The sequence below is a fragment of the Petaurus breviceps genome, unplaced genomic scaffold (assembly GCF_028583685.1).
Source record: "Petaurus breviceps papuanus isolate PSGF00001 unplaced genomic scaffold, PetGlider_PUasm1.0 37, whole genome shotgun sequence".
Classification (NCBI taxonomy): domain Eukaryota; kingdom Metazoa; phylum Chordata; class Mammalia; order Diprotodontia; family Petauridae; genus Petaurus; species Petaurus breviceps.
The window spans coordinates 41166358-41188678 of record NW_027186296.1 but is presented as its reverse complement, the minus strand read 5'-3'; the positions used below and the strand labels follow the sequence as shown (position 1 = coordinate 41188678).

At 37.1% G+C, this 22321-nt stretch overlaps 2 protein-coding genes across 3 annotated transcripts in view; one reads left to right on the top strand and one right to left on the bottom strand.

Annotated features, from left to right (window-relative positions):
- CA12 (carbonic anhydrase 12) overlaps nt 1–22321 on the bottom strand; it is a 241089-nt gene that overhangs the window by 102126 nt on the left and 116642 nt on the right. The gene's annotated exons all lie outside the window — the stretch shown is intronic.
- LOC138169158 (inter-alpha-trypsin inhibitor-like) overlaps nt 1–22321 on the top strand; it is a 136282-nt gene that overhangs the window by 27172 nt on the left and 86789 nt on the right. Inside the window, exon 2 of one of the 2 annotated variants that reach the window (XM_069098359.1) lies at nt 76–228. The exons of the other annotated variant lie outside the window; for it this stretch is intronic. The gene's annotated coding sequence lies outside the window, so the exon portion shown is untranslated. The remainder of the gene's footprint in view (nt 1–75; nt 229–22321) is intronic. 2 annotated transcript variants of the gene reach the window in all.

Below are 22321 nucleotides of genomic sequence, written 5' to 3'. Positions count from 1 at the left end.
AAAGTACTTAGCACAGTGTCTGGCACATAACAGGCACTTAATAAAGGCTTGTTTCCTTCCTTCCTTCCTTCCTAGGTATAGATTAGACTAATGGCCTCAGAGATGCCTTTCATCTCAGAGATTTTGTGGTCCTAAGAATAGCAGCAGCAAGCAGCAGAAGCATTTTAACTAGAAAGCCAAAGAATACATTGAGTCCTTTGGAATAATGAAGCAGAAAATAGGCAAAAGGTAAGAATTTGAAAAATTTTATATACCACCCATTCCCATAGCCCTTGCTTGAGCACAGAGCTTCCAGTGAGGTAAAGGAGGACATTAGGCCTCAGAACAATTCAAGACTGAAATGTATGAACAGGAATAAAGGAACAAGCAATAGTACAAGAACAGAGAATCACTATTATGTGGCATAAATAGATACAAGAAATTATTCCTGCTGCTGTTCAATTCAACAAACATTTATCAAAGAAATACCATGGGCAAGACTCTATGCTAAGCATGGAGATTACTATCTAACGGATGTATGATTTCATCAATATATATGTTATCTTTTACAATGAAAATCATAAGCCATTCACATCTGCCCATTCTGTTTGATTCTTGTCCGTGTATTTTCATAAGTACATTATTGGTGGGGAGAGGGGAGTCTATCCAATGTGCTGGTAGCTTTCTTTAATTTCTCTGACATCACCAGGATGTGATTGATTTATTTATTATCATCTGTATGCTAGGCATTGTGCTAGGTGCTGGGGAAACATTCAAAAAATGAAACAAATCATGTCCTCAAAAAACTATCTCTTTCAGAAGACATATATCTGATTTTAAGTATATACCAAATAAATATATAGGGAGTGCATACAAAATAAACGTTACAGGAAGGAAGAGACCTTCCCTGTTTGGGGAGGGATATGGGACAGGAGGGAGGTTGTTGAGGCAAGAGGATCAGGAAGGACTTCTTGGGGAAGGTGGTATTTCAGCTGTGTCTTGAAGAAAGAGAGGAATTCTATAAGGCAAACATAAGGAGGGAGTGCATCCCAGGCATGGGAGATGGCCAATCTCTATTATTAGAGAGGAAGTAGAGTTTTGTAGCCAGTTTGGTTGGATCATGGAATGCAGGAAGAGGAGCAATACATAATGAGGCTAGAAAGATAGGTTGAAGCCAGGTTGTGAAGGGCTTTAAAAGCCAAATAGGAGAGTTTATGTTTATATAAAGAGTTTATATGCAAGAAGCAATAAGGAGCTACTAGCGTTTAATGAAGGTATCTGGATAAGGCAGTGGATGGAGCCCCTGACCTGGAGTCAGGAACATTCATCTTTTTTAGTTCAAATCTGGCCTCAGACTCTTACTATCTGTGTGACCCTGGGCAAGTCACTTACACCTGTTTACCTTCATTTCTTCATGTGTAAAATGAACTGGAGAAGAAAATGGAAAATCACTCTAGTGTCTTTGCTAAGAAGAACCCAAATGTGGTCATGAAGAGTTGGACACAACTGAATAGCATCAGTCAATCAGAGTTTAATAGACATAGAGCTGTGCTTAAGGAAAATAACTTTGATATCTGTATGTAGAATGATTTAAAATAAATAGATACTTCAGGCAGACCATTTAGAGACTTGAGGCAGGGAAACTGATTAGGAGTCCTTTGCAGTAGTCTAGGCAGTAGCTGATGAGGTCCTGAACTAAGGTGATTACTAAGATGATGAGTACAGAGAAAAGGTCAGAGATGAGAGATGTTGTAAAAGCAGAAATAGCAAGATATTGCAACTGATTAGATGTGTGGGATGAAGGAGAATGAGGAGTCTAGGATAAGGCCAAGGTTACAAGCCTGGGAGACTAGAAGGACAGTGGTGCCTTCAACAGAAATAGAGAAGGCTGGAAGAAGGGTAGCTTTGGTGGGGGAATATAATGAGATTTGTTTTGTATCTGTTAGGTTTGAGATGTCCCCAGGATATCCAGTTTGCGATGCTAATAAGTAGTTGATAATGTGGGATTGAAGCTCAAGAGAGATATAGAAACTGGATATATAGATCTATGAATTATCTACATAAAGATAATAATTAAGCCCTTGGAAGCTAATGAGGTCACCAAGAGAAAGAGTGTAAAGAGAAAAGAGAAGATGGCACTGAATAGAGGCTAAAAGAGTACGCAAAGTTAGGGGCCATGACATGGATGATGATTCATCAAGGGAAAGAAGGGAGTGATCAGACAGGTAGAAGGAGAACCAGGAGAATAGTGTTATAAAAAAAAACAGAGAAAAGAGAGTATTCAGCAGGAGAAGGTGGTCAACAGCATAGAGAGAGATCAAGAAGGAAGAGCACTGATAGAAGACCATTATATTTAGAAGTGAGAAGAACGAATTTAAAAGATGTAATTAAAATGACAGCAGGAGATTTGTTAAGAGGCTACTGCAATAATCCAGGAGAGAGATAATTCAAATTTTTATTAGAATGGTTGTAGTGGATAGAAAGAAGGAACAGAGTTAAGAGACTTTCTAGAAATAGAAGCAGTAGGACTCAGCATCTTATTAGATGTGGGTGATGGTGAAGGAGAAGGAGAAGGAAAAGTCAAGGATAACTACAAGTTTACAAGCCTATGTTACTAGGAAAATAGGAGAAGTGCTGACAGAGATGGTGAACTTAGGAGGAAGAAGAGATGTACAGGGGAAAGATGAGTTCTGTATAACTAGAGAGACAAGGCTTCTCTCAAATAACACCTACTGCCCTCCTTGGTCATTTCTCACCTTAAACAACTCAAGAATAAAAACTCTATTTCTTTTCATGCCATTTGCACTCTCATAGGATCTTCTGGTACAGTGCTCTACAATTAACTTGAATTCAACAAATCTGTCAGGCACAATGCTAGACAGAAAAGAAAAAATAGTTTCTGCATTCAAAAAGTTGACATAGGGGTTTGGGGAAGTTTACATAGATAAGTAGAATACAAGGAAAAGAATTAAGGGGGCAAAGGAAAGATGAGATGAAATCCTCTAGCAATATTTGGAGATGGAGAGAATAATAGATGTCACGGTCAGAAAAGGTTTCCGTGAAGAAGTGAAGCTTACTGAGATAATCTTTGAAGGAAGAGAAGATATCTGAAGGGTAAATATAAGAAGGGAATTTATTCTAAGCAAAGGGGGCAGCTTGTACAAATGCACAGAGGTGAAACAGATAGTCTGCTGTGTTTGGAAATCACTAGTGAGATTTGGCTGGAACATATAGTATGTGAAGGGAAGAAATGATTGAAAAGGTAGATGATGTCAGATTTCAGAGGGCCTTAAATGACAGGCTAAGGTATTTGTATTTTAAATCAGAATCGATAATGATCCACTGGAGGTTTTTGAACAAGGAGAGGAAGGAGACAGGGAGACCTACTAGGAAGCTATTAAGATAATCCAGAAGAGATGTGATAACTATATGAACCAAGATGACCAATTGAATGAAGAAAAAGCATCTAAGATGCTGTGGAAGTCAAATTGATGTGAAACGGAAAAGGATTGACTTTGAAGAGTGCGGCAGAGAGGAATCAAGAATATCTCTCTAAAGTTACAAACCTAGGTAACTGAGAAGACAAGATGTCCTCAATAAAAATAAGAAAGTTTGGAGTGGGAGAAAGTTTAGGAGAAAAGATGATGAGTTAAATTTTGGATGTGTTGAATTTGAGTTATTGATAGTATATCTTATGGAGACATCCAACAGGTATTGAGAAATGGAAGATTGTACTATAGTTCAGGAGAGATTTTAAGACTACATTTACAAAGATCTGAGAGTCCTTCTGAATGCTAGTGAAAACTGAACTCTTGGGAGATGATATTACTAAGGAAAAGAAAATGTAGAGAAAAAAAGGAGAAGGCCCAGGACAGAGACTTGGAGGATATAGATGCTTAGAAGGCAAGGAATAAATAATGGTCCAGTAAAGGAAAATGAGGAGCAATTTTATAGGGAGATTCAGAAAGTAAACAAGCTAAAAGAGAAGTATCAAAGAGTAAAGGGAGGTCAATATTTTCAAAAGCTACATTTGGGGAATTCAAAGAGGATTAGGTTCTGAGAAAAGGCCATGCAATTTAGCAAATAAGAGCGCATGGATAACTTGGGAGAGCAATAACTTGAGAGAGCAATGATAACTTCTAAGAGTAATATGATAAAAAGATAGATTTCAAAGAGTAGAAAACAAGAAGGTGTTAAGGAAGAATAAGCAGCAGATTTAAATTACCTGAGCCAACATCTAGTTGAATTCCTTCATTTTCCACATAATATGGTGCACATAAACATTTGGGGATTTTTGCCTGACTGAAAAATTGGTGATTTTTATTTAATCTTCAAGGCTTGGTGAGGGATGACTTTCCCACATGGTATATTTGAGTGGGGAGCAGAACAGGCATCAAGTACATACTCTTTAATTTACACATGATTCTGAAATTCCTAGTTAGCTTCTCTGCTGATATTAAGAAGACATTCCAATTTATCCAGGACATAGCTTTTTGTACATAGTCATTTACATATTATCTCCTCTATTAGATTGTAAACTCCTCAAGAGCAGGCACTGTTTTTGCCTTTCTTTCTGTCCCCAGTGGTCAGCACAGTGCCTGACACACAATTGACTTTTAACCTTTTTTATAACCGACTGACAAATGTAGTTTTATGATCTCTTCAGAGACAACTGGAGCTAACTGCCTTTACTCCCTAGCAGACACACATCACAATCTGTCACTTATGATTCATGTTTGTTGTGTTTTGGAGGGTGCTGTGGTTAGAATAAAAGTAGCTTTCACGGTGGGAAGAAAATCAAACTAAGATGGAATAAAAACCTTTGTGGTAATCTAAATCTGAATGTCCTGACTAAAAAGGATTTTCATGACAAAGAATATTTTGCTGGTGATATAAATAAATGGGCAAAACAAATAGCAAAATAAATTTATGATACTCTGTGTACTGTTAGCAGAAGAATTGAAAAAGAAATCGATCCCAAAGGGAACAATTATATAATTCTACAACTTAAAAAAAAACAAAACACTAAAACCTCACTTTGGTTTATGGTGACACCTAGTGGACTATTAAAACTTGGGGTTTGAATGAGAATTTTTGAGCCAGAAGGGATCTTAAGCTGATGTTCCAGATGATAGTAATAATCATTTCCATGTATTGCTTTAAAGTTTATACAACTTTTTACATATATATCTTATTTGATCTTCTCAGCCATCCTGTGAAGTAGGTAACATAAGTATCATTCCCATTTTATAGATAAAGAAACTAAGGCCCAGAGTGTGATTCTGATCTCTTTAATGGCCATGGTCTTGCAGTCATTCACTCTTCCACTATCACCAAATAATGGTCCAATGGGGGTAGGGAACCTGCCACCTCGAGGCCACAGGGGGTCATCTGGGTCCTCAAGTGTGGCACTTTGACTGAATCCAAACTTCACAGAACAAATTCCCAGACTTTACTAAGTTGAACAAAGCAATATACAGATATGTAATCATGTTGACCACTTGCATGGCTTGTTATGTCCTTATGATACACAAATCATGTTTATAATACATTAGGTAACATCCAGATAGAAAGAGTACTGAACTGGAAGATGAGATGTTGTCTAGGGTCAGTCCTGTACCTAGTAAAGACAAAGAAATTACCTTCCTTTTTCTCCTCCTTCTTCTCCTCTTCCTTCCTTCCTGTCTCCCCTCTATTGATGTCAATCCCCCCTCCTCTTAGGATGCAGAATGTTGGTTAGTACTAAAATGTAGCTATATTATGACTGTTAGGTTTGTTCTGGGTGCTTGTTTGTGGGCTATCCTCATAACCTAAACATCACTTTATATAGTATTTCTAAAGGAAAATAATTTTCTAGCTCTACACAGTTTATTTATAAATAGATTTTTGGAACGTAACTGATTTAGTTAAGATTGTACTCTAAATTTATGACAACTACATTAGACTGTTTCTATTTCTTTATAATGGGTTTTTATATAGTATTTCTGTAGTATTAATAGAAGTAGAATTTTAAAAGGAATCAGCACCAAAGGTGTTGCCAATTCTAGAAATGAATAAACCAAGGCATAGGCATAAGCAGCAGTTGTAAATTACCTGACCCATTACATTGAAGCATAGGGTACTTAGTTGTCTAAATTGTCTAGCAAATTTAGTTGGAGCTGGGTTTAGAAGTCAGAGCTTCTGACTTCTCATAAGGCCACCTAATATTGAAAACATATAATCAAGGGCCTTTGGTGAACTGAACATCTATGTGTGTATCCATCTAAATAAAACCTAGCCTAGACCTTGCATCCCCTATGAGTTGGTTTGTGGTTCATTCTAACTATGAACTTCTTGTGTCAGCCTGGTCTTGGACGAGTTCTCCTAAGAAAGAGCAGTTGTATTGGTCTAGAAATTCAGGTATAAGTTGCTTATAAAAGTATAGTATAATGAGAAGATTATTAGACTGGGGATTAGCAGATCCAAGTTTTGGTCTTGGTTCTATCACCTCTGTGACGGAGGTGATCAGGAGAGCCCTTGATAATCAAGTTGATGAAACTAGGTAGTAGATTTTGTCTGAAGGCCATCCTCCAATGGAAGTAGGTGTGCCCTCTAGCCCCTTCCTGCAGAGATCTCCTCTGATTAGTCTCCAGTGCCTGGGGCTCTTTCAAGAGGGATTTGTGATTGAGAAATAGAAGGGATAGACTCTTATGTTGGTCCACAAAAATTAGATATTTAATAACTCACCCCCTGGGGCAGCCAGGTAGCACAGCAAGTAAGAGCACCGGCTCCAGTGTCGGGATGACATGTGGATCGAACCTGGGCTCAGACACTTATTACCCACCCAGAAACACCTGGCCTTGTAACCTTGAGCAAGTTACTTTACCCCAATTGTTTAGGGGCAGCCAGGTGGCTCAGTGAGTAAAAGCACCCGCTCCAGTGTCAGGATGACCTGGGGATCAAATCCAGGCTCAGATACTTAGCACCACACCCAGAAATAACTGGCCATGTAACCTTGAGCAAGTTACTTAACCCTGATTGCTTAAAAAAAAATAATAACTCACCTCTTTTCTTTCCCCATACTTCCTCTTCCTTAGCAGTGCAGTAAGGGTATAGGATAGGGAATTCTCTTCTCTTACCCCAGAAACAAAAAATAATGACTTATAGGAAAATCACATGACAAATGGCCTGTACTTATTCAAGGAACCCTGAGAAGGGAGCTTCTAAACTTCCTAAATTTCTAAACTTCCAGTTCCTGTCTATCTTCTTTTGTCCTTTTATTTCCTTTTCTGAGTGATTTGGGAAATGGATTTTTTTCAATCTTGAGGATTACTTTGGGGGTGATCCTGAGTTTGGTCTGTCTCAAATTCTCTAGATTTTCCAATTGATCAAAAGTTCTTGAGTTTACCAGCCTCTCTGAGAGATTTTCTTAGTAGTAAGCATGCTTCTCAGAAAAGGATCTTTCATACAAAGACTAAAGTGAAGAGCCAGATCCAAACTTTACCAACTTGTTGTGGCCTGCTCAGATGGTTTAGGTCTGAGGTAAAGGGGAATATTTGTTCACCAATCCCACAAAATCTCTTTATCTTCCAGGGTAGCATAAAGAGTCTAATTAGCTATTTGAGTACTTTATATTTGTATATTTGTTCATGAGGTCCTGAGTTTTTTGTGTCTTAGTTATTTTCTATGGTAGCTCAAATTAAATCTGCCTCATATTTCATACTCATTTTATATACTGAGTGATTATTCAGAAGTTGGGGACCTTATTACCCATGTGTGGGGAAACCTAGATATAAATCACACCTAAACTTTATTCAGAAAATTTTCCCTTGAGTAAAATCTAGGTAGGTACCTGAGACAGATAGAAAAAATGGTCTTTTTAGAGTTAGTCCCCAAGATTGAATTCCATCTTTGTGAACACAGAGTCATAGAGGGATGGAGTGGTAAGGCTTAGTCACTGACACTATCATCCCATTTGGTTCTTACTTTCTTCATTTGTAAAATAAAGAAGTTGGTCAAGATGATCTCTAAGATCCCCCTTCAGGCTTAAATTGCTACAGTTAGGGGGTTTTTTTTTGCCTTTTTTTTTTGGAGGGCAATTGGGGTTAAGTGACTTCCCCAAGGCCACACGGCTAGTAAGTGTTAAATGTCTGAAGCCAGATTTGAACCTGACTCCAGGGCTGGTGCTCTATTCACTGCGCCACTTAGCTGCCCCTTAAATTGCTACAGTTCAAGGAAAGGTTCCAGAAAACTCTAGGTATAAAAGACTGGCTCAAGTAATTCTTGATTCAAATGATCTACCTCTTCATCGGAGGTCCCAACTATTGTACCTTGATTACAATCCAAGCAGTTCAGTGTGTCAGAGAACTTAGAACAGGATAGCATCAGCAGAGAACCATCTTTGCAAGTCACCTAACTTAGTCTTCCTTCCACTAGCCCATGTTGCTACCCTTCTTATGCTGTTCCTTCAAATCCCAAAGTATGGAGGAAAAAAAAAAAACATTATCAGCATCTAAAAAGATTGAAAGTACTAAGCTTCTTTGTATATGGCACCAGGACAGGTTATATCTAAAGAATTAAATGGACCTTTCCTTCTCATTAATAATCTAAGATGAGATCATCATCATTGTAGTTGTAAAGATCAAATACTATGTATCTATGTGGTGCTGTTCTAGTCACTCATTAAAAACGTGTTTAAATTTTTTTTTCCTTACTAAGAGCTTCTGATGGCTCATTATGGAAGCAGAATGACCTAGGTTCTTGAAGGGTGGGACAGAGAAGCATAAATTCTGGCAAATACTACCAGATGGGAAAGACTTCAAGTACAATCCCAGCAGCAAACTTTGTCTGCTTTCTGAGGACCAGTCAAATGTACAGAGAAATTCCTCCCCAGAGAAGTGGGAAGCCTGTGACGAATTCTTTGGCCATAACAACTTGTGAAAAAAATAAAAACCCTGTAAAAATGACCTGCAGTTCTGTCTGATTCCCTTCCACTATTACAGTGATGGTGACAAAGTGGTGGAAAAGGAAGGGAAATGGTGGAGAATCAGTTGTTTAGACCTCTATAAAATATTAACTGTTAGTATTCTAAATGTGCAGTCTTTGTCCAGTGACCAGTGTGTGGATACACTATTAGAAGAAAGGAATCATTTAAATCTTTACATTCTTAGTATGAATGAAACCCAAAAGCAAAAGAAAGCTGCAGGTAAATGAACAAAAGTTTCACAGGTTCTCCTTGGAGAGGTAATTAAAGGAGTTGTTACACTGGCTTTATTTTGCAACCAAAGACAACAAGGAACCTTGTTTCATGGGATACTTGTCATCTCATATTTCAGTGCTTATGATGAGCATTTACAAAAATACCACCACAAATATAATTGTGACTTATGTGTCAATATCTATTGCAGAAGATGAGAAGGAAGAGGAATTCTATGAAGACCTCAATAAGACCCTCTCATTTCAATAAACACATACCTCAATACCAGGTGACTTTTAATCAAATATTGATATAGAAGATGATGATGAAAAAATATGTTGAAAACATGATTCAGGAGGAGGAAAAAACCAGAATATTATAAACTATATCCATTCAAGCTTTATGCCCATATATAATGAACATTTTTATGTAGCATCAAAAAATGAAATTGATTATATTTTAACTGATAGAAAATGACTGGGTTTCTGAAGCAGGAGTCATTATCCACTTGTATCCCTGCCTTGTTATAGCAAAAATCAAAATTAGTAACAAGTTAGAATCACAAAAATGATTAGAAAGTGTGACCAGTTGAAGCAATTCCAACTTTACTTAAAAAGCTCTTGAAGAAGAAAGATGGAATATGACTAAAAGAAAAAAAACTATCACCATTTTCTTTGCTTTTTGGGGGTTTTTTGGAGGGCAGTTGGGGTTAAGTGACTTTCCCAAAGTCCCACAGCTAGTAAGTGTGTCAAGTGTCTGAGGCTGGATTTGAACTCAGGTCCTCCTGACTCCAGGGCCGGTGTTCTATTCACTGCATCACCTAGGCTCCCCTCTCACCATTTTCTAAAGAATTTTAACTGTTGTAATTTTCATGAGGAAACCAAAGGAATCTAGAAAATACTTGAGCTGCTAAAAAATTTATCCTCTTTCCAAGTGGCAAGATACAATATGGCAGCCATAGGCATTACCAATAACTGACCTATGTGACTACTTTTTCTTCTATGAAGTTTGGAATATAAATTTGTTTGGAAAATCTTACACAGGAAGATGGTGGAATATTATGATCAGTATTGTCTCTTTTTTTAAAGTCACTATATTTGGGTTCTAATATTAGTCATAATCCCATATGTGTTATATGAGGAAGTACAAATGGTACCAAAGAAAACAAAGATATGGAGAACAACCAGACCAAAATAAATTTATGGTGAGGATGGCCAGGCTAGAAGTGACACAATTGTGAGAGATCAATCCTGAAGGAAGGCAGGGTGCCAAAGACTTGGAAAAACACTCAGACCTTATTACTGCTCCCTATACCCATTAAAAGATTAGACCAAGAATATACCACTAACTTATCTACATGCCTACTTTTACTTCTATACAAAATTTTTACAAGAATAATAAAAATATATGTGGAAAGCAACCTCAATAAAAATATGAGAAAAGAATAAGCAGCTTTTTGCAAACAATCTTCTATAGTAGACTACACCTTGACAGTCATACAAGCAGGTCTGGAAGGTACAGGGATTGCAAGGTTCCATTGGACTTAGTTTGTTGATTAGAGAAAGGAAGTGATTCAATAGTACAAAATGCTGCCTTAACATGTGGGGGGAGGGGCGGAGTCAAGATGGCGGAGGAGAAGCAGGACCTCCCCGCTGCACCAGCTTCCACCTTCCCCAATCCATGTAAAAAGGGGACTCTAAACAAACTTTGGAGCTGCAGAACCCACAAAATGACGCAGAGAAGCTAACCTCCCACTGAGGACAACCCGGCAGGCCAGCAGGAATAGGCCAGCACATCACTCTGGGAGCTGAGCCCAGCCCTAAGCCCTAGGCTTTAGCCCCATGGCGGGCCTGACCAGCTGCCGGCCAGAGGGACTCCAGATCAGCAGCAGCTGTGGCCATTTCCAGATTTATCAACACATAGATATGAAGGACAAAGCGAGAGGTCAGTGCAGTCTGGACTTTGGGTGGCTTTTGCCCCCGGGGCAAGAAGCCACTGAGACGCCAGCATAGCCAGCCAGCGCCACATGGCAGCTTCAGCTCCTGGCCTGCAGACTGTAGGGGGACCAAGCACCAGTTTGAGGGGTAATCGCTCTTGCTTTAACCTGCTTGGATCTGGACTGAAGTCTAGGGTGGAGGTCCTGGGGTATGTGTCCAGCTTGCCAGAGCGTGTGGAGACCTCAGAGAGGGCATCCATCTAATACCTCTGGCAGCTGAAGCAAAAAAAAAAAGCAGTGGCAGCAATATTGATCTCAGACAGAGCAAAAGCAAAATAGATCTAATTAAAAGAGATAAGGAATGAAATTATATCTTGTTAAAAGGTGCTATAGACAATGAAGTAATATCAATACTAAACATATATGCACCAAGTGGTAAAGTGTCCAAATTCTTAGAGAAGAAGTTAAGTGAATTACAGGAAGAAATAGACAGGAAAACTATACTACTTGGAGACATCAATCTTCCCTTCTCAGAACTAGAAAAAACTAACCACAAAATAAATAAGAAAAAGTTAAGAAAGTAAATAGGAATTTAAGAAAAGTTAGATATGCTAGAAGTCTGGAGAAAATTAAATGGGGATACAAAAAATATGCATTCTTCTCAGTAGTACATGACACCTACATAAAAAATGACCATGTATTAGGGCATAAAAATTTCACAATCAAATGCAGAAAGAGAGAAATATTAAATGCATCCTTTTCAGATCATGATGCAATAAAAATTATGTGTAATAAAGGTCCATGGAAAGATAGACTAAAAATTAATTGTAAATTAAATAATCTAATCCTAAAGAATAACTGAGTCAAACAACAAATCATAGAAATAATCAATAATTTCATCAAAGATAATGACAATAATGAGACAACATACCAAAACTTGTGGGATGCACCCAACGCAATTCTTAGGGAAAATTTTACATCTCTAAATGTTTACATGAATAAAAACAGAGAAAGAGGAGATCAATGAATTGAGCATGCAACTAAAAAAGCTAGGAAAGAAACAAATTAAAAATCCCAATTAAATACCAAATTAAAAATTCTAAAACTCAAAGGAGAGATTAATAAAATTGAAAGTAAGAAAACTATTGAACTAATAAATAAGACTAAGAACTGGTTTTATGGGGGGGAACCTAATAAAATAGATAAAACTTTGACTAATTTGATTTTTAAAAAAAGAAAGAAAACCAAATTACTAGTATCAAAAATGAAAATGGTTAATTCACAACCAATGGAGAGGAAATTAAAGTAATAATTAGGAGCCATTTTGTACAACTGTAAGCCAATAAACCTGACAGTCTAAGTGAAATGGATGGATATTAACAAAACTATAAATTGCCCAGGTTAACAGAAGAGGAAATAAAGTACTTAACCTCATTTTGGAAAAAGAAATTAAATACATCATCAATGAACTCCCTAAGAAATCCCCAAGGCCGGATGGATTTACAAACATTTAAAAAACAATTAATTTCAATACTATATAAGCTATTTGGAAAAATAGGTAAAGGAGTTCTACCAAATTCCTTTTATGACATAAATATGGTGCTGATGTCTAAACCAGGAAGAACCAAAACAGAGAAAGAAAATTATAGATCAATTTTCCTAATGAATATTGAAGCAAAAATTTTAAATAAAATATAAGCAAAGAGATTATGGCAATTTATCACCAGGATAATACACTATGACCAGATGGTATTTATGCCAGGAATGTAGGGCTAGTTCAATATTGGCAAAGCTATCAAAATAATTGACTATATCAATAACAAAACTAATAGAAATCATATTATTATTTCAATAGATGTAGAAAAAGTTTCTGACAAAACACAGCACTATTAAAAACATTTGGAGAGCATAGGAATAAATGGAGTTTTCCTTAAAATGACAATGAGCATCTATCTAAAACTATCAGCAAGAATTGTATGTAATGGAAATAAGCTAGAAGCTTTCCCAATGAGATCAGGGGTGAAACAAGGATACCCATCATCATCACTAGTATTCAATACTGTACTAGAAATGTTAGCTTTAGAAATAAAAGAAGAAAAAGAAATTGAAAGAATTAAAATAGGCAATGAGGAAACAAAATTATCACTCTTTGCAGATGATATGATGGTATACTTACAGAATCAACTAAAAAACTATTTGAAATAATTCACAACTTTAGCAAAATCGCAGGATATAAAATAAACCCACATAAATCAGCATTTCTATATATTATCAACAAAGCCCAGTAACAAGAGATAGAAAGAGAAATTCCATTTAAAATAACTGTAAACGATATTAAAATATTTGGAGTCTTGCCAAGAAAAACCCAGGAACTATATGAAAACAATTACAAAATACTTTTCACACAAATAAATTCAGATCTAAACAACTGGGAAAATATCAATTGTGCATGGGTAGAACAAGCTAATATAATAAAAATAACAATTCTATCTAAATTAATTTATTTATTCAGTGCCACACCAAACTACCAAAAATTATTTTATAGAGCTGGAAAAAAATAACAAAATTCATCTGGAAAATCAAAAGGTCAAGGATATCAAGGAAATTAATGGGGTAATATGCAAAGGAAGGTGGCCTAGGTGTACCAGATCTAAAATTATATTAAGTTGTAATCATCAAAACTATTGGTACTGGCTAAGAAATAGAGTGGTGAATCAGTAGAATAAGTTAGGTACACAGGACACATAAATTACTATATTAATGTTCATTTTGATAAACCCAAAGACTCCAAGTTCTGGGATAAGACTCACTATTTGACAAAAACTGCTGGGAAAACTGGAAAATAGTATGGCAGAAACTAGGCATATACCAACATCTCATATCATACACTAAGACAAGGTCAAAGTGGGTACATGATTAGGACATAAAGGATGATAACATAAGTAAATTAGGAGAATAAGAAATAGTTTACCTTTCAGATCTAGGGAGAAGGGAAGAATTTGTGACCAAACAAGAGATAGAGAAAATTATGAAATGCAAATGGGTCATTTTGATTACATTAATTTAAAAAGGGTTTGCATGAATAAAACCAATACAACCAAGATTAAAGGAAAGCAAACATCTGGGAAACAATTTTTATAGTCATTGCTTCTGATAAAGGCCTCATTTCTCAATTATACAGAGAACTGAGTCAGTTTTACAAGAATACAAGTTATTACCCAATTGATAAATGGCCAAAGGATATGAACAAGTAGTTTTCAGATGAAGAAATGAAAGCTATCTATAGTCATATGAAAAAAAGCTCTAAATCACTATTAATTAGACAAATGCAAATTAAAACACCTCTGAGGTACCACCTCACACCTATCAGATTGGCTAATAACACAGAAAAGAAAAATTATAAATGTTGAAAAGGATTTGGGAAAATTGGAAAAATAATGCATTATTGGTGGAGTTGTGAACTGATACATCCATTCTTGAGAGCAATATGGAACTATGCCCACAGGGCTATAAAACTGTACATATCACCATTAGGGTCTATATCCCAAGAAGATCACAAAAAAGGGAAAAGGACCCACATGTACAAATATATATATAGCAGCTCTTTTTGTGGTGGCAAAGAATTGGAAATCAAAGGGATGCCCATCAATTGGGGAGTGGCTCAACAAGTCGTGGTATATGAATGTAATGGAATACTGTTGTGCTATAAGAAATGATGAACAGGCAAATTTCAGAAAAATCTAGAGAGATTTCCATAAACTGATGCAAAGTAAAAATGAGCAGAACCAGAAGAACATTGCACATAGTAACAGCAATATTGTGTGATGATTAACTATGATAGACTTAGCTCTTCTCAGCAACACAATGATCCAAGAAAATTCCAAATGACACAAGATCGAAAATGCTATCTACATCCAGAGAAAGAACTATGGTGTCTAAATACAGATCAAAACATATTATTTTAACTTTTTTTGTTTTTTGTTTTTTTCTTTCTTTTTTTCCGCCTTTTGTTCTGATTCTACTTTCATAACATGACTAGTGTGGAAATATATTTAACATAACTACACATGTATAACCTATATCAGATTGCTTGTTGTCTTGGGGAGGAAGGAGAGAAAAGAGGGGGGTAGAAAAGTCTGGAAATCAAATGTTGTAAAAATGAATGTTGAAAATTATTTCTACATGTAATTGGGAAAAAGGAAGTACTATTAAGTGGAGAAAAAAATAAATTAAAAGAAAAACCAAGTAGATCAAGATGCATATTGCCCGGGGCAGCTAGGTGGTTCAGTGAATAGAGCACCGGCCATGGAGTCAGGAGGACCTGAGTTCAAATCCCGCCTCAGACACTTAACACTTACTAGCTGTGTGGCTTTGGGCAAGTCACTTAACCCCAACTGCCCTGCCTTCCCCCCTCAAAAAAAAAAAAGATGCATATGGCCCTGGCAACAACCCATGGAGTTGGTTCATCAATAAATACATTGTGAACAGATACTGTGGATGGATAATTTTGAATGGGTTCAGAACTGAAGAGCAGCAGGAGGAGATAGGATTTAATTGCCTCTGGGGAATTGTGAAGACCCAGATAGGATGCAAATTCTACACCAAAATATATTTGTGATATGTATGTATATACATATATAGGTACATACAGACACATATATGTAAATATATATCCTTGTATTATGTGTTTCGTAAGTTCCTAGAATGTTTACTCTTTGTCTTGTAGTTAGACAAAATCCTAGTTCTCTGGTGGCTTACATTAAGCAGTTACACACAACACACACACATCCTGATTTGATATTTAAATTGGTATGGTTAATTTAATGGAAATATTCTTGTTTTTCATTTTAGAATTCCCTCATTTTGGTATAAAGCTTCTACTACTATAAAATGTACACCATCACCTTCAAATTTTTATTTATCTTTTATTGCATCCAATATTTTTGCACTTTTCCTCTTCCTTCCTCTCTTCTATTCTTCTCTTTCCCCTCTTAATCTCCCTTTCCTATTCCAGCATCCTGTCTTTGTCTTTATGCCTCTCTTTCTTATAGAGAAACAAAGATCTAGCAAAAGAAAAGCAGCATCTGTTATCATTTTAGGGTTAACTATTTAAGCCCCAAATGTTTTATTATAGCTAGGACAAATAACAAACCATTATTTTGCAGTTTTTTCTTTTAATTAAACCACATATCCTTGTTCCTACTTTTATAAATAGTGTGGAATTCAATGGTGCTTGAGGAAAATTAAGATAGTAAACAAAATAATATATAGGCAATCAAAATGGTAGAAAGGATGAAAGAGCAAAAGGAAACTGAGATCTCAGAGCAGAATAACAGATGGTAGGGATTTTTGCATGTTCTTGAATATATGTTGGATATTAATTAGATGTCATTGTTCATTGAATCAAAATAGTCCCCCAAATGTTTTTTCTGCAACATACAAAATACATGAAACAAAAGGAGAGGAGAGGAATGCAATTATGGTAGAACGATCAAAGGTTAAAAGTATAATTTTGTGAAAGATGTGTTCCAGGGAAGAGGGAAAGCGATTTTATTGCTGGGAGGAAAAAAAAAAACCCTTTCCTCCATGTAATCGTTCTAATTCATGAATCCTGTTCCCAATCTGTAGGAGCTTAGTTAGTTAAACAAAAAATATGCCTTACAAGTAATATATATATATATATATATATATATATATGTAGGCACTGGGGAAAAAAGGAAACTGAGAAAGGAGAATGTGTGGTTTTCTTTAAGGGAAAACTACTTGAAGCTTCAAATGCCATGGAATACAACCAGGGGCTCAGTGACCCATGTTTAGTACAAGAGAAAACTGTGAACAAGGAAAAGATTGTTTGAGTCTCAGGTTGAAAGACAGAAAGATATTTGTGCTGTCATGCATTTCTTCTCTCTTAACTCTTTCCCTCTGTAGCAGCTGAGAGGTAGGAAAAGATTTAGCTGGGAAGGGGGAGTGGGAAGGAATGAAGTGGGAGAGAGAAGTAGAAAAAAAGATTAAAGGTGTCAAGGCACTGAGCAAATTGCAAATTTATGATATAGTAGCGGATGTCTGTTATTGCTGCTCCCCACGGACAATTTTAAAGGGACTGGGGTTTCAGAATAAGCTCCAGACTTTTCCTACATGTGACATTTTATCAAATTTCCTTTATCATGCATTGATCAGACCCTCTGACCTTTCAGCTGCTAAAAATGCAAGCTGAGGCTCTAATAACAGCACATAACAGATCTTAATTAGAGGCATGAATAGTTAAATCCTGGGCTGGGGTCCAATTCACCCTGAGGAGCATACCTTAGCCTGATTTTAAATTGTAAAGATGTTGTTGGCTTAGTAGAGTGCGGTAAATGAGTCCCTGGGGACCCTAGCAAATTTCACAGGCTGTTCATATGCCTTCCTTCTTAGATCTTACATGTAAAAAAAAAACATTTTGGGTGAAAAAAAAGAGGCATTTCCTTCTATTTCTTAGATACCTATCTATCTGGAATGATTTTGTATTATTCCAGATAGAAAGGGAATAGATAAATAATCTGTCATTTACCTTTTAAATCAATAAAAGCCATAGTGGAAATTTTTGTGTACTTAATTTACATATTCCTCAGTGCCTCATGGTAGTGAAAAGGGAAAGAACTGGAACAGCCTGCTAATTCGTGAAGAACTGAGAAGGTTATAAGAGCATCAGCCTGGAGTAAGGTCACCTTGCCTAAGCATGTGGCCAGTGATAATGAGTTCCCACAACAGGGTAAAATAGGGATGATAGGAGGATGCCTCTGACAGGAGGAGACATTGGGGGTAAGTAGGAGACAGTGAAAGGGAGTCATTGACCATGTGATTGCTCCTAGGAAGCCCCAGAAGGACTATTTCCCAAGTTCAAAGTTTCTGAGGGAAACTCCAGCCAAGAACAATGTTATAGCCCCAGAGAGTTACTGAGCCCTCCACATCACAGATGCCTCTGATAGCAGGGTTAACTTGTGATTCTATGAGATCAGACTATTTTGTCAGCACAAATTAATATCTGACTCTGAATAGCGTAGTTGTAATTCAGACTTTTTTTCTTTTTAATTTCCTTTCCTCACTCCCCAGTGATCCTTGTTCCTTCTTTCTTTCTCATTCTCTTGATTTCTCAGCTCCATGGCTATTCATTCTGTGCTCAGTGGTTTGAGCAATTCATAATGAGGTCAATATTGACCTTGCAAAAATGTAGCTGACACCCTACCAGATACTACCATTGATGAATTCCGAATGAAAGAAAATGTGTCTTGAGGATCCAAAAATTCTAAGTGCTTCATTTGTGCTGTAATTTTTATGCCCAAACAAATGATGAAATGAAATGAAATCTTGTTATCCACACAAATAACATGCTTCCTTCCCCCCAACCCCTACACCTCCTCCCGCCCTCCCCTCTCCACTTTCTAATTGAAGACAAGAAGGCAGGTAGAGCTACAGATAAATAGAAAGAGCATTGATTAAGCACTTGCTAAGTACCAGGCACAGTGTTAAGGGATGGGGGTGCAAACACCAGAAAACAAGATCATCCCAATTATAAAGGACTTTTAAAAAAAATTTTTTTTAACTATTTCTTTAATTTAAATTTTATCTTCAGTCCCAAATTCTCTACCCAATCGTTGAGAAAGCAAGAAAAACAAAAACCCATTACAAACATATGTAGCTGAGCAAAATAAATTCCTATGATAACCATCCTCTCCCACCCCTCCAAATATACGCTTTAATTTGCACTCTAAGTCCATCATCTGTCTATCTGGAGGGGCACAGCATCTTGAGTCCTCAGGAATTGTGGTTAATCATTACGTTGATTAGAAATCGTGAGTCTTTCAAGTCACTTGTTTTTACAATGTTGTTGTCATTGTAGAAATTGTTCTCCTGGTTCTATTCATTCCACTCCACTTCTGGTATCTCCTTCATTTCTTACAGTAGAAGAGTAACCCATTACATCTATATATATGCCATAACTTGACCTGACATTCTCCAACTGGGGCATCCCCTTAGCTTCCAATTTTTTGTCACCATAAAAAGAGTTGCTATAATTATTTTTGTACATATGGGTTTTCCTCCCCTTTCTTCGATCTCTTTGGGGTATAGGCCTACTAGAGGTATCTGCAGGTCAAAATGTTTTTGCTTTTTAGTTGTTCACCGTTGCATCTGACTCTTTATGACTGCTTTTGGCATTTTCTTGGCAAAGATAATGGAGTGGTTTGCCATTTCCTTCTGCAGTGGTCAAAGAATATGCACAGTTTAATAGTTTCTTAGGCATGTAAAGTCATTTCTAAATTACTTTCCAAAATGGCTGGACCAAATCACAGAGGCTTACATTACAATAGGGGAGATTAGTTGGGGATCCTCAAGAAAAGGCAATCCCAGTCAGTCCTGCCTTCCAAGACAGCGGGCTCCAGAAGTCATCCTGAGGCAGAGAAGCAGCTTTTGAGGAGGTGGGGCAGCCCAGAGAGTGAGTGAGCTGGGATTAGTAGCTAGCCAGCATTTATACAGCACTTTAAGTAGTAGTGAAGTAGAAGAAGTAGAGGCATCAAGGGTCATAGTGGATAGGGAGCTGGGTCTGGAGTCAGGAAGACCTGAGTTCAAATCTAGCCTCACACACTTATTAGTTGTGTGACCCTGGGCAAGTCACTTAACCTCCATATGCCTCAATCTCCATCTATAAAAGGTGGATAATGATGGCACCTACCTCCCAAGGTTTTCATGAGGATCAAAGGCAATAAATAATGTTTGTAAAACATTTACCACAGTGCCTGGCACATGACAGACACTTAATAAGCTTGTTCCTTTCTCTAATATTAACTTTATTTTACAGATGAGGAAACTGAGGCTGGGAGGGGTTAAGGGATCACACAACTGGTTGAGCATTGCCATCTGTCTAGATGTCAGATGTGAGTCCCTGGGAACCCCTACATCTCAGTTACCAAGATCACAGGACTTGGGACCAATCTAGGATTTAGCTGTTTTTTGTTGCCTTGAAAACATCCCAGGGTCTAATAGTTAGCAATGTTTCTGTGAGCTTTTGCTGATTGAGCCAGGATTGATGATAGATGGGTCATCTTCCACCATGAACCCTAATTCAACTCAATACTCAAAAGATAACTTCTACTCCCTAAATGGTCCAGAGGTATAAAGCTTGTGGGCATGTTTAACAGTCTTGTGCCATTTGAGGCTGAGAACATTCAATGTTCTCTATTCTTCACGATTCAGCTATTATTTTGCTGGCATTTGAAGACTAAAATGTGTACAATCCACTTTTACATATGGTAGAAGAATAAGGAATCAGAGTGATTTCTAGCCTCTTGTTTCTTTAGAAGCAAGATTTAGATTGAATTGTGGTCACATATTACTAATGGGTGGAGAACAAAAGTGTTGGTGCTTCATAAAACCAGGAGTGCCAACAGCCCTGATAGATGTGCCTAAGCAGATTCAGGATGGTGCTATGATAATGAGGTCAAACAAACTCAGGGTTCTTCAGGCCACTTCTCTGGTTCATGTGCCCCCTCTTTGAGCTTTGAGCAACTCCAAACCAAAAGTGTAATTGTCTTTTGTTTGTGATAAGCTGAAAGTCTCTTGTGGGAGAATAATCATTAGCCCAGTTCAATTGACAGATAAGGAAAGTCTCAGTAATTTCTTTCACTAAATATAATTAGTGGTGGCAGTCTATTGTAGTGGATAATTACTGGACTTGGAGTCAGAAAGATGTGGGTTCAAAGAACACACTTCCCTTTACTCCTTTGCAGAAGTAGAACATTACATATAACATCAGAATTTTTCAATGAGTAGATTTGTTTTGATGACTTTTTTCTTATATTTCCCTTTCTTTAAAAAATGCTTTATTATAAGGAATGACTCAGGGACAGGAAAGGGCAGGATGGGGAAATTAGGTGATATAAAAACAAAAGATACTAACAAGAATCTTTTTTTTTTTTTTACTTTTTGGAGGACAATTGGCATTAAGTGATTTGCCCAAGGTCACATGGCTAGTTTTTGTGTTAAGTGTCTGAGGCTGGATTTGAACTCAGGTCCTCCTGACTCCAGGGCTGGTGCTCTACTCACTGTGCCACCTAGCTGCCCCCCAACAATCTATTTCCAAAACAGATACTTACTAGACCTTGGGCAAGTCGCTTAACCCCAATTGCCCTCCAAAAAGCAAAAAATAAAAAAAACCCAGATACTTTGGTAAATCTAAGATCTTATCAATGGGGACTCTTTAAATCCATCTACATTTGCCCCATCATATGTGGTTCTTGTCCATATCCTCCTGTAAAGTATCCATAGGGAACCCACCCAAAATGTTGACAGTCTTCTTGTAGTTTCTTGAAATTATATGGATAACAATGAAGCACATGCATGATCCCATCAGTTAAACTTTGCTCTTATCATGTGACTAGCATCTCTTTTCTGCTTGTCATCCACATACTGTATGATCTAGTGATTCTGGCATTCTTGCTGTTCCTTATGCACAACACTCAACCTCCTGACTCCTCCCTTTTCATTCTTTCCTAGAATATGCCTAGAATACTCTCCCTCCTTGTGTCCAAGTCCTGGTTTCCTCATGTTCCTTCAAATCTTATCTTCTGCAAGGAACTTTTCCTAGTGCCCTTCAATGCTAGTGTCTTCCCTCTGAGATTGCCTCCAACTTGCCACGTATATATCTTGCATGTACTTGTTGTTTGCGGGTTATCTGCCCCATTAACATGTTAATCCTTTTCCTTTCTATGAATCTTCACTTAATACATTGTCTGGTAAATGGGCAGCACTTAATAAAATGCTTCTTATTGTGGTGGTCATATGACTCTCTAAGGACAGTTCAGGGAGGTAACAGAACTCTTTATGCAAGTGGCCTTAGATTTCTTTATGTAGGCTGGAGTCTCATCATTAAAGACAAATTCTTGCATTTAGATAAGTTGAGGTTTTTCACATATCAAGGAAAAACAGTGAGAATCACATAAGACTATGTATTCATCAGTCAAGAGGAATAAAATAAAAGCCAAAATATTGCATTCTAAAAAGCAAAGGAAACTGTTTTGTGACCAAAAATAGCATAGTGTGTGGAGGTGATTGTCATTAAAGAAGAATTTTCAGCAGAAGGGAGGAAATTTTGTCATTCCTAACTGAAGAAATCAGATGTAAGCAGGGAACTTGACATACAAACTCATAAAACAAAAGAAACTCAAACTCAAGAAAGGTAAAGCAGTCCTTTGTTG